This window comes from Rhea americana, unplaced genomic scaffold, assembly GCF_003343005.1.
Source record: "Rhea americana isolate MKP2758 unplaced genomic scaffold, rheAme1 scaffold_356, whole genome shotgun sequence".
In the NCBI taxonomy this organism is placed as follows: Eukaryota; Metazoa; Chordata; class Aves; order Rheiformes; family Rheidae; genus Rhea; species Rhea americana.
The window spans coordinates 522862-536906 of NW_028186486.1; positions in this window are offsets into that span (position 1 = coordinate 522862).

Consider the following 14045-nt stretch of genomic DNA (forward strand, 5'->3'; position numbering starts at 1 on the left):
CAGTGTAGCAATCCACGCGCTTTCGGGCAGCTAATCCTCCCCCCAACCTCTCCACAACTCGCAGACCAGGAGCAGGCAATGTGTTCAGTGCATCACAGGGAAAAGATTTCTGAGGGTTGTATTGGATATCCAGTCTGCTCTGCATGATCCCCCCTTGGGATACATTTGGGCTGCTTTACATTTTGTGGCAAAGAATGCTGCTTTGGCTGGCAAGGAGTKGCAACTTTCTGTAGCCTCCTTGTCACATACTTTTCATGCTTTTCAAACAGAATGGACTAAATCTCAATGAATTTTCTATAATTTTAGCATTAATCCTGGTCAACACAAAGACATCATAGAGAGGAATGTTAGAGGATCGGAGAATAAATGGCAAGTCAAAAAAAATCAAAAAAACTATTAAAGATGCTGGCAAAATATTATTTTTTGTTATTATTATTAGCAAAAGAACTTAAAACTTATCTGCTCAAGAATCTGGTGTGATTAGTACAAAATAATAGAATTTTTTTTAGAACCAAGTGGAGAAACTTGAAATGCTGAATAAGAACTGACAGCAAATATACAAAACAAGACAGATGTACAAGAAAAACATTGCTAACTAGGAATTGTGATTGAAACAGAGGTATCCAAGTGTATGTCTTGCTCATGAAAGCTAAAACTAAAACAAAAATTGATAAACTAACTTATTCACATTCTTACTTTGACTTTAAAGTAGTAATAAAATACAAATGTAACCACGTACATTGAAAAGACTGTAAAGCCTTCCTGGATTTAGCATCATCTCTGGAAAGAGATGTACCAAAATTTTTGTGTCTCTAAACTCTAATGACAAATCTGGATATCAGCTGAGGTTTTGAAGCTGTGAAATACTATGTGGAATTGTAATGTGAGCGACTGATTTTTTCTGCTCAAAGAGAAGAAGCCAAATTATGCTAATAATGGTAAGACCCAATTATTTTTTGGTCTTTTTCTCTACAGAAAAAATAATCAGATAAACACTAAGACAACAGTAATACTATGTTTGCCTTGCTTTTTGAAAGCTGATGACTTTCAGAGACATTCACAGAAAATTATTACAGATTAGCCAATAATTTCAGTTTAAATCACATGGAAGGATCCTTGTGGGTAAAGTTATAACTAAAGTTCTCAATTTCAAAAGGCTAGTTAAGRAAGTCGACTGGACTGATGAGCTTATAAACTTCAGTGTAGCCTGAACCTGAAACTTCTCTCAGCTATGGGCATAAAATCTATAAAGAACTTGTATATCAAGTACAGAAGCCAAACTTTTAGGCTTTTAAAAGGTAGACTTCTTCACCAAACCACACACACACACACACAAAAAAAAAATAGGAATAAGCAGACATCCTCCAAGAAATGGAGAAGGAAAAAAAAGAAGGACTTAGAAAAGAAAGGACTCTTTTGAACATTTTTAATTTTTAAGTCTAAGAAAGAGCATAGTGATACCTGGAAGAAACCAAATCCAAATAAAACTTGCTTTTCTTTTTTTAACAAAAAGATAACAAGAAAGAAAAAAAAGAGAAAACAATAAAAATAAGAAATGGGCGTATTATGCAGTGAGAATGGACTAAATGTTAGAGATACTTTAAGGTGTGGTTAAAAAGCTAAAGGACTGCTTTTAGTTTTCAAAATGTACAGTTCTGCTGTATGTGGAAGCAGAGGTCAGACAGTTTAATGGGAATGATGGTATAGGTGTGACATAGGAATTACTACATTGCTTTTAAAGTAGAAATCAAGGAGCTTAATTCAATATACTGTCAAGAGCTTCCAGGATTCTGAAATTGCTGATATGGTAGCAAGTATTTTAAATAAATTTGTTAAGCTTTGAGAGCAGTATCGGATCACTGGAGACCAGCAAGTTAATACTTAATATTTAAATAGAAGGCAGTTATGTATACAAGTACAACATCAAGCCTGAACAAGGTCTGGATAAGTTTCACATTAAAGGTAACTGGAGAAATCATATCAAGAGCAGCATAGGTCTCTTCCAACCTTACTGATTCTATGATTCTATGAAAGGAGGGGACAGAAAGGATCTTGCTTCAGTATGGATTTCTACATCATTGTTTTAGCCGGGATCAGGAGCTCATGCTTTCAAAGTGGCACTCTTCATTTTTACATTATAGTTTGGTCAAGTATACAAACTATGTTCCATTTGGAGAAAACTGGAAGATGTAATGTAGATGCATACCCAGTGCAGTTCAACAGCTACTGAGCATTTAGGCCACAAGGTCAGACCAGAACTAGTCCAAAGCAAAGCCTTTGAAATACATTAACTGTGACATCAGGTCCTCAGCATCATTTTGCACTACACATCCATGCCTACTGGGTCACACTACTTGCTAACGTAAACATGTCCTGTGCCCATAGCAAAGGGGGATCTGGAGAGTTTTGATGGAATCTAATGAGAATCAGACCATCTTCGGAAATTTAAGCTTGCTAATCTAGGGTAACCTTTCCCTGTGACCTTGTTCATACAGTAGGCTCTTTGGTGAGAATTTTTTTCTGTTGTTAATACACAAGCTCAGACTAGATGATGAAAGAGTTATACTACCTCCAGGTGACCACTTGGCAGTTAGCTACTGCAAATGGCCTATGTGAACAGCCTCAGGGAGCCTCAGGCATGAAGAAGCAAGTTTTCATGTGCCAGTGGCTTCTAAAATGGTAACTGTTAATAAGCTTAATAAGAGAAAAAATGAAATTCAGCTGGGAAAGAGAGACAGATAGACACGAACTTGCAGGGGGGGAGTGGAAGACAGAAGAGAAAAGGAACACATCTGTCCTCTTCCACCTGCTTGACTTCCAGGTAATAAAACAGCCAAGAATGTCTGTAGCTGCTCTCAGCAGGTATGTTGGCAACTGCATCATCTCCATTCCCCTCCAGTAAGCTGAACAGATAAACAGATAGTTACTTCCAGCTCAGAAAAGTAATTCAAATGGAAACTCATGGGATAACCACAAACTATAACTCTTTGTTTACATGTTTTTTCTACTACGAAGCCAGGTAAATTCAGAGGTAAAAAGTCTGTTAACTGAGGACCGATGTCACTGGGTAACTGCTCATGATGTTTCCAAATATCTGGTTTAATAAAACCCCAGTTCCTAAACCCAGGAAATAAAGAATTAAGATACTTTATCCTCTTGAACTGATACATATTGCCCAAGCATAGCCAAAATTTATATACTCTAACTCTGTCTTTGATCTACTGGAAGAGGCATACAGCTTCCCTCCAGTCAAAATCTTTGCTTACTTCACAGAAGTTCAATGTGTCCAAGAAGTTCAAGAAAGCCTCGATTAGACATGCAATTCACTTCACAAACTAGTTCTTAAATCCATATGCATAAACATCTCCAACTTATACTCTGACAGCTGCCGTAGCAAGAAGACCGCAGTAATCCAGGAGACACTACACAGTGCTCTAATGATGTTTTCTGAAACTTTCTAGCTCTCCACACCTCTCCTTTAATCACATGATATATACGCAGCAGCCTTTCCCCACCATCATTCCCTTGCACACCTGTGGGGTAAGGCTGATTTTGATTGCCTCATGTCTCAATCACAGCTAATTTTTCCATGCCTTACCATTGCTACAGTGAATGCTACCTGATGAGTCCCAGCAGCTCCTGCCAGCTGAAGAGAGGCAAACATTGAACAAAAGTCATGTGAGTTCTGTGAAAAAAAGAACTAAAAGCCTCCCAGTAAGTCATATCTTCTTGGCATATTTTCACGAATTAGTTCTCTGAGTTCTTCTTAGAGATGTGGGCTTTACCAAACTAGTCATTCTAGTAGAGCAACCTCTACTAAAAATGGTAAATGGTTTTGTAACTGAATTAGAATGAGTAAAAAAAAACAAAAAACAAAAAACACATAATTCACTGCTGCAGAATTGTAGTTGCAGTCCACTCCATAGCTCTTTAAAATGAAAAAAAAAAATAATAATAAATGACTACAGGAAAATACGCAGAGGTATTGCCAGATTGAGGTACAGCTCCTCCATTGTTTCCCACCTCCTCCCTGTCTTGATATTTTTTATTTCTCATAAAAGACCGAAAACATCTACTAGATGTGAATTATCCTTGATGAAATAAAAAGAACACTAACCCATGATGTCAATATTATCATTCTGTAGAGTAACTACATTCACATAAGTTCTATAGTGCGCCAGGCAATGTTTATAAATGTGCACAAAAATCATAATAATAAAGATGAGAGCTGTTATATCATAAGATGATCATACTTTTTTATATACTTTATAATTAAGTAGACCTTTTTCTTTCAATTTAATAGCCAGGATTATTATCTCATTAGCAGTGCTTTCAATTTAACCCTTGTAAGTTGGAAAATATTGTCCTATAATTAGCTCAGAGTATTTAAACCCTCCCAGAAAAACAGTAAATCCATAAGAGTGCCTAGATGTTAAAAGAAATTATAGTGATGCACAATGTGAGCCTTTTTCTTTCTTTTTTCTTTTTTGTTTCAATCAACTAAGGTTATTATGAGAGAAATAAATAACTTTTATAACTTCACTGCCTACAGCAGCTATTATTTCRTACCTTCTTTCTTAAAATGGATTATCCAGTTCAGTTCTAAAGAGTCTTGAGGGCAGTCAGCTGAACTTCGTGAGTAAAGCTTGCCCTTATTTCCCCATACAATAYTGCTATGTAGCACAGAAAAGTGATTTTTGTAAATGTGCTAAGGGCTGCCTTGATGTCATTCATTGGAAAAAGTTTAGTTCTTTTCTCAAAGTGAATCCCCTAACTCTTATTAAAGTTAGTCAAAGGTATAAAAGACAAATGCTCACACATAAAGGATAGCAGTAAAATATCTTGGTCGACCTAAGTTAATACTGAAGAATAACATGTAGCCTACCTTAACTGCTTGTGTTAACCAGAAAGGCCCTCAGTACATAACTGAGGCTAAAGGCTGGGTGTTCCCAATAAGGAAGGAAGCCCTGTTTTTTTTTTTTTATCTCCGCTTAGGTCTTATCCGCTAACTACTGGGTTATACACTTGGTTCCCACCATGGAGCCTTCTGCCCTCAATGTAGAGTGGCTTAGATGTAAGAGAAGTGGCAAACATAAATCCTCTCACCCCAGCACTTCCTCCATTGCCAGCTGGTTGTGGAAGCAGGAGATGCAGCACTGAACGCGTCAGGCTGAGAAGGTAAATGCTTGAACCATCAGATGAGTTGAAATGAGTGGTGTGAACTAACTGCCTATTTTGAAAGAGAGACAGTCATTTCTGTGGAAATGTATGAACCTGGTGCCTAAAATCGAGAAATATCTTTTGGCTCTGAATCCCTACTTCACATAGGCACCTACCACAGAACTGCCAGTGGGCAAGGTGGGGAAAGAAGGTGAATAAACAACCTTTGTTCTCTCAGATATTTTCAATTTGCTAGCTGAGGTTACACTCTCCTCTGTGCAAAGGAGATGGCAAATCCTTTTGGTAGGCATCAAGGTCTCCACGTTCAACCTATAAAGAGCTTAGATGCTTTATGTAGTATTTTCAACACCATYGGAAAGGAAGTTATCCAAGTTCTCAACAGTGCAGTGCTGTGTCTCACAACTGCTAAGTCCATACCCTAGTCATTTATTTAAGCATATTACGTGACAACTTTGTACATTTGTAAAAGACTAAGGAATATGTAACAGCATACCTTCTCTAGTCACACTGAAGCCAGCTTTGCTTTACATTGCAGTGACATTCCGTTGTGTCCATGGTTTGCAAGAATATTATTTTGTCTTTTTACTAGTCTCCTTTGCACTGATGTGCATTGTTTGACTGCATCTGTCACTGATGATTGATTTGGGTTTTACATCTCTCCTCCTGGGAAACAAAACATACTCTTTTGGTTGAAGAGAAGCTGGAAGGTGTTTTTCAGTCACAGGACAACCAAGGCCAACAAAAGACCTTTCAGGATAAGATGTGAGTTATGCTATTTTCTTGCCCCAGTAAGTGGGTGTGCATGTGCACGGAGAGAAGTAAAGGTGCCAAGACACAACTTCTCATTATTTTAGCCATAGCGTAGTCAGACCATTCCTTGGTCTGACTATTCCTTGGTGAATATTTTGCTGCTCCAGGTTTACTGAGATTGTTATCTTCACTCTTCAAAAATCCCAGAGGTATGAAAGGAACAAGTTGTAAAATGAGGCTCTGTTCCATGTAAGTCCGGAACAAACTGCTCGTACTTAATTATCAGTAGTATCATGTGGCCCTTGCTCAACATTGATTCAGTAAGAAGCTTTGCCAAATAAGGACTTCAGAAGCTGTACTTCAAGTGAAGCTGTCTGAAGTGGATATATTCCTAAAAACATTCCATGTACCTGTTATTCTTGCTATTTATTCTACTGTTCTTACTTTCCTCTGGGTACTACAGATTCCTTGTGGAATTTCCCAACTGCAAATCAAATCCATYTGTACAAAACAATAAATAATAATTTTGTAAAACAGCTTTATTTCATGTTAACCCTGACACCAAATGCCAGAAGCACCAATTAGCTCAGGCAATGCTATCTACTCTATAAGACCTAAAGATCTGAACACAGTCTTTCATCTGTTAGTATTCAGGCAACTGATAAAAATTTACTCTGCTTTTAAACAAGCTGTACRTGACTGAAATTTACCTCATCCTGGGCTGAGTTGTAAATAATGTCAATCTAAAGAGGCTGTGAATTCTTTCATAGCTTTGTTTCAGAGCTATTCATAACCGCGGTTATCAATGACTGCACCACAAAATTTCTGTCAGCCTAGAATTTCAGTTACAGCCAGGAAGCTTGATGGATGGTTGCCCACTCTTTCCTTATGAAATRTAGTTATCATGGCATAAAAATCATTTAACTGAAAAATTGGAATGTTTAAGTGTAACAATAATTAGTTCTTCTGTAACACTTTCCATCCACAGATGTAAGTATTTTACAACAGAAGTTATCTTTCCTAGTTTATAGTTGAAGTAAACTGAGGCAGACAAGGAACAGAACAGGACCATTTTTACACTGAAGGTCGGAAAGAAAGCTTTGAAGAGAAAACAAGTCTTCTGTTTTCAATCTAGAGCCTCTTTTGTTCATGCTGATTAGAAGGCAGTCAATCAGAGAAACAATGAGAAAACACTTGTGGGCCAGGCTGTCCCATCTGCTGCAATAGCCTCTACTGAAAAKAGAAATACTATTAATAATAATTAATAAACCTCAAAACTTTGGTAGACTTATTGAGAAATTTGTGCAATACACTTCATGGAAGAGTCTTCTCTGAAAAAAAATAGTGTTCAAAGCTGGCAGGCTGACAGAATACTCCAGTCAGCAATAATGGAATAGGACTCCTTTTTCATTATTTCTTTGGGAAAAAGAGACCACTATTAAGTGGTATGGCTGGGGACATTCATGTTGTATCGCTAGCACTGAAATTCTTATATGGGTGCAAGGTGAACTAAAGTGAAAGCATTTGCTAAGAATGCTTCCATTAGCCAGGAATGAAAATTGGAGGTTCAAAGACAACTCACTATCCGGTAGCATTATTCCCATTACATGCCAGGCACTTGAGGAAGCCCAAGCCTCTGTGTTCTAGGGGGAGTATAGTTGCAAGGCAGTACCAGGAGTGGGCCCTGTGGCCTAATTTAATTTGTACATAGGAAACCTCACCCAGCAGGACATTGACAGGACAGGCAGACAGCAAGTTTTTTTTGTTATTGTTGGTTTTTTTCTATTTTGTGGGTAGTGGTGCATGCCTATTCTTAGCTGGGGGAGCAAAACTCAATTTCTCTCCTGTTCAAGAGCTAGTATGGTTCCCAGCATGGTTTYGACACAGGCCAGACAGTGTCGAAGACAGAGTTGTAAGAGTTCTTACAAACTCTTGGGCACAGTWTAGGAGGCAGCATGGGCCAAGACCATTCCCAGTAGAGATTCTRGAGGTGGAGGCTAGGACACTTTAACAATATCTGTGTGACCAGAAACATGGAACAGGAAGAGGCACTAGAACAGGTTGCCCAGAGAGGTTGTGGAGTCTCCTTCTCTAAAGATATTCAAGCCCGCCTGGATGTGATCCTGTCTAACATCCTCTAGGTGACTCTACTCGAGCAGTGGGGTTTGGACTAGATGATCTCCAGAGGTCCCTTCCAACCTCACCCATTCTGTGATTCTGAGATTCTATGATTCTACGGGCTGAAGACAAGAGTTCTGCTGTTAGTTAAAAAGCCTTAGGTCTAAGCTGACTGTTATGAGCTCTTCACTTTCAGTCAGTAATGGCCTCATAAGTTCTGTGCTGAGAGCTCTCAAATGCTGCTTTGAAGAATTTACACTTCTTCAGTTCTGCAACACTTCTTTACATCCAAGTTTATCCCACCATTTTTTGTGTAATATACATGATGAAAATTACCTTACTCATCTTTCCTGCTAAAATCTTTCCCTTTCCTTGCCATAATACAAATATTTCTTGCTCTTATTACCAAACTGTATCACAACGTTTTGTCCCTCTGCACATTCAAATAATGAATTGAGGCATTTTAATGCATTACTCCATCACAGTCCTATCATTCTAAGAAGAGATGGAAATGAAAAGAACTTACGAAAGTGTAAAATGTTCTCCCACACATAGCAGTCAGACAGTATAAAGAACTCATAGTGAAATATGAAATCTCTCATAGTGGGATGATTATGAATGATGAGATGATATCAAAACTCTCATAGTGAAAGGATGGATAGCCTAGTAATCCTTTTCTGTCACTGACTTTGATGAATTCAGATTTCCTTCATGTGATGTAGGACTCAGTGCAAAGCTCTTACAATGGTTTAAGACTAGCTTTTTTTCTGTTTTAAATGTATCACTGAGAACTGTTTTGACAAGAGGAAATCTTTAAAACAGCTTTAGAGTCTTCTGCCRCCACAGAGTGTATTAGTCTTTTATTTATTACCTTATGGGATCTGAGCCATAATTCCTTTATATTTCAAGTGGTAACTATGCAAATCTAAAAGGAAAATAAAAGTAAATTAAAAAGCCTTTTGAAATAAGAGTTCAGTGGAACTAAGAATAAATTTTTATTTGGCCCAGAACTGAGAAGAGTTTAAAATCTGGTCTTTGGGCAAACCACTTCAGTATAGACTCATATCATTTTTTGTGTATGATACAGTGGTAAGAAGCKTGCCATGGATAAAATGAAAGATGTGTCACCAAAGAGCTATTTCTCTTTGCTTTAGCATGCAGTGCTGGATTTCCTGTAGGTGAGTGGAATATAGGATAGATACAATAAAAATGGGATTTGTGAGGAGCACAAATTCCCTTATAGACAAGAACAAGCAGATATGCATCTTATTTACCAGGACAACAGAAAGAGAGTAAACTGGAGAGATGCTTCACTAGCAAATAAAGATTGAAAGATGATACCTGGAAAATATGTAAGATAGAGATTTAGGTGAGTAAAGAACATTCGCAGAAAATTAAAACTAAGAAGTGAGTACCACATTTTAAGGAAACAAGCCTTTGACTTTGCAAAAATAGAAGTACCAAATTTGGTCTTAAATCTATGTCAAAATAAAATATTAAATGAAGAATTTGTATTTTGAAACAAAGAAATAGAAAATAAGAAAAAAGACCCTTCCGCTCAGAAAAAAAATCCGAAGTCTAAAATAAGAACAGAGAATAAGCTACACACTTGAGAATACAATTTATACAAATTTGGCCCTATGTATCTGCTAGCAGTGAAATAAACCTCCAAACACTACGAACAGTCAAAAGTTCATGTTACATATTGGTTAGTATGCTGCTTTAATAAGAGGGCTGCGTATCCAAGATAACAAAACTACCATGTGTTGCAGCAGATACTACAGTAAGGACTATTCTTACTGAACAGCAGAGAAGGTAATCACATAGACCTTATGCAAATAAGCAGAATACATATTATAGCCAGAGTAAATCTAAGCAGCTTTCAATTTGTTCTTTCCYGTTGCCTAATTTTTCAGGTCTTTTGCTTAACCATGCATTTTCTTTCTCTCTTGCTTGACTTCTTCCTACCTTCTTTGGTTTAACTCTGCTGTTCTTAATGCATAGGAAACAGGTCTTACAGAGAATCTATATAAACATCTTTATGGTATAAAACCTAATTCAGAAAAGAGTGATGCAGAAYTGTACAAAMAATAATCAAACCCATCATGTGGATAAGGCAAGYACAACATATACTCATTTAAAAAGACTACCTATGGCATATTTATATTTTTAATCAACCACATGGTGTGTGTCTGAGCATATCTGTGTCAGAGAAAGAGTCTGTTTGTGTGCTAATGACTGCATGTTTGTGTTTGCTAAAATATATAGCATCAGCTCTTTTACATATGCATATTAGTATSTGGGGATAGACAGAGCAGATCACATCTAGAAATGTCATTTCTGTACAGTGATGATGACTACTATAAAACATSCTAAACAATTTGCATGCACAGATCCTAAAGCGGATCATGATAGCTAAAGTCATAGTAATTTACAATAGCTGAAAATTCACTGAGGATTTTAAGGGGCAATATGATCTAAGATAATAGATTACAGAAAGCGGGCCTGTGTCTCATCCTTTCGTCTTCTGCTAACCTCCTGAGTTATTGGCCAATGACTTCACTAGGTCTCCATTTCTTCTTCTAGAAAATACCTTCCTTTARAAATCATGCTTTGAAATCTAAATGTGAATAGTGACATAAAAGCTAAATAATAATTATTGTTATCCAGTAGACCAAATATCCCATGTGGTCATCATGGTAATCAGGCAATATCTGAAAATTAAAGTCATAAAGTAAGTACGAAACAAGCATTAACTCTCCTGGAAAAGACTGGCCTCTTGAAGGACTTCTTTAGCTCCCAACACACTCTGTAAGAATTGTGTGGTATGGATGTACCACACAGTTGAGATTTAGAACCTGAGTTTACTCAAATCCATAAGAAATAATTGCTATTGGGGGAACAGAAGAGTCAGAGCTCAGTCTTGTACCCATTGCAACCAGGTGGAAGACAACCACTGATTTCAGCTGGTTTCAGCAAATGTCAGTCCCACTCAGCCAAACCACCAAGCAAGCAAATTGCTGAGGATATTCCCAGACTTTGTCAGAGATGGTAGGTTGATGGCACTTTTGGATGTGAATTGTGCTGTTTATCTCCAAGAACAGCATCTGTGTTGAGTCATCRGTAGTGATGATGACTGAGCACCCCTTTGCAGGCAGAAATAAATTTGGTATCCTGGCACATTYGAACCTTAGCCTCCTTCTCTGCTACGCATGATGGTGATGTGTTCTATACTTGTTCTACCAGAAAAGAGATAAAAGACAAGTGACTTGCTCCATACAGATCACCGAACAAGCCTTCCCTGTATTTCAGTTTTCAAGCTGTAATTTTGATTTGATTTGATGTAATTATTTACCATAGTTACTGTTACTCTTCAGCRTATTCAGGAGCTAAGAATTAGACTTCTGAGGTCTGTAATGTTATKTATGACACCGGGCTCATTAAATCAGCAGTAAGGGTAATGTCAAAATCAGGAGATTAGAAGCAAAACCCTTCACTATTGCAAATCAGCATGCCAGCAACTTCCATGCAGATAGACACCTGCAGAGGCACAGGTTCTGCAACTTCAGAGCAAGCATGCATTACTGAAACAAAGAAGAAAATGTTTTCTTCCTGATATTCACAAATAAGAGTCACACTTTTAAATTCCCATTCTTTCATAYCTATCTCAGACAGGAGAACACTCCTATCACTCCAGCTGAGGAATCTTCCAGTGTATGGAATGGCAAGTAGGGCATTTTTTTTAGAACGATGAAAGAAAAACAGAAATCATATGTGAGATATGAGCAGTAATATTGCTAAATAAAAAAATAWTTCCATGTTGCCTATGAGACTTACATAGACCAACATAACTCTGGGATATACTTGTTCTTTCTTGCTTCAGTGAAAGGTATACTTGTATGTGTCTATGGAAAATGCAATTGGTGTGACTACAGTGAATATGCATGATATATATATATATATGAATATAGAATATAGAAAAATATGTTCTCCAGAATCATTTCTGTGCCAGTAAGAACTTAATGTCATTATAAATCCTGGAGATCAGCAGATATATATCATTATAACACAGACATAGGCATGAGCTTAAATGTTATAAATACAAAGAACCATTCAAAATATGCTGGTCATTTAAATAAGTATCTGATCAAGAAATTACTTTTCTCTCCTCACTTGCCCCTCTAGTCTTTTGTAGTTACACACTGGTAGATATCTTGTTTGCATGTGTCTGTGTGGGAGGATGAGTGAAATAAAATGCAATGCTTCAGCCCAGAAAGAAAGTATTTTATTGTAGAGCTGAGAATGTCATCAAAGATGTGTGCTCAGCACAGCAAGATTGTGAAACTGTGTATTAAAATGTAGATCTCAGTTATAGCTTGAGAAAACTCTACGTGTAGGCACAATATGCATTTGCCTAGGGCAGCAGATGCTGCTTTGCCAGTTGTGGACATAGGCAGGTCTCTTGGTTCCAGGTAAAGGTGGAGACAGGGTGTGTGCAAAGCTGGATACTGTTGTGGAAGTAGGACTCCTTCAGGAAAATGGTCATTTGTTGCTCCTCTACCTACCTGTAGGAGCAATAAGTCAAGTCTTCCAAGGCTTTCCTCCCTTATTTCTCCAACCCAGTACTGTCTCTTTTCCTCGTCCATGACATGAAACCCTGACACCTGGYTTGACCTGTGTGGGGAGAGTAATATTCAGTTTCACCTTTATTGCTTTGAGCKCTTTCTGAGAAGACTGAATTCTTCTATTCGAGGTAACATGGTAAAAAATTCACATTTTTCTTGTGAATATTCTTTCAAATTTAGCAGCTAGATCAAGTTTTTGAATAAYGGCCCTTTAGGGAGGTAAATATGTAGAAGCAGAATGAAGGAAAGGGGACACAACCGCTTGCCAAGCTTATATGCTTTCTACAGGAATTATGAATGCCTCAAACTAACATTGCCTCTTACTCCAAGGTGCTCAGCATCCTACTCCAGGCTCTTTTGGCTTTTCTCTCAGCTAGCAGAGAAAGGTATGGCRCCCAGGATCCTTCCGTCCTCTCTGACCTTCTCAACATGCGGATGAAATGCAAAGCACCTCTGCAGTTTCAGAGTAGGGTTTGCAGTGCAGCAGACCTTTGGGAAGGCAGGACAAAGGCTGAAGAGTCCCCATCCAAAAATCCCTATAAAGTCGTATTACCTTACAACCCAAAGAAGTTGCCCAAACATTCATACATTGCCAAGTAAAACAACATGTTTTGTATGCACAAATGTCTCTCCACGTGTTTTTTTTTTTTTTGTGTGTGTGTGTGTGTGTGTGTGTGAAGACACAGAGAGGGGCTCTTTAAATTATTACCTTATTAACTTCAATTAAACTTTGGAACTTRGGGATTCCAAATCAAACACAATACCATTTGGCCACACAAGGGGCACCTACAGAGAGGTGACAAATACTACAAAGAAGATAAAAGATAATTTAACAAGAAGCAAGTTGTAAAGGGTGACAAAGTGTTATTTCCATAATAAGCTTATCTGAGCTTGGGTAAGTTCCTGAACAGGGTGTGGATTTGGCAGTAGTAAAGAAACAGGCCACACAAAGAATGTCTGTTGAACTAATGAATGCCACTGAAGTGGTTGACTTTCATTTCTCTGGTTTGGATCCTTGCCACCTTTACTCTAATGTCAGACTTTGTTTAATTGGCAAATATGCCTTCAAAGGATTGCAGAGCCCTCCATGCTGCTCCACAGGCTGTTAATATTTAATTGTGATTTGTTAAAGGCATACTAGCAGTTGATAAAACTATGTGTCTGGGTGCTTTATTGCAGTGCAAACCAGCAGCAGGGCTTTATGTGTTCCTCTTTTGGGCGGAAGAATATTGTTTTAGAGAGGGAGAAAGAAAAACATGAATTTGTTACAATGATCCACCATAAAGTTTAAAGCAAGAACCACAGGGATTGTTTCAAGTATATTTTGGAGGTATGAAATTGATAAAGCAATTTTCTTATCTGTACTTACTT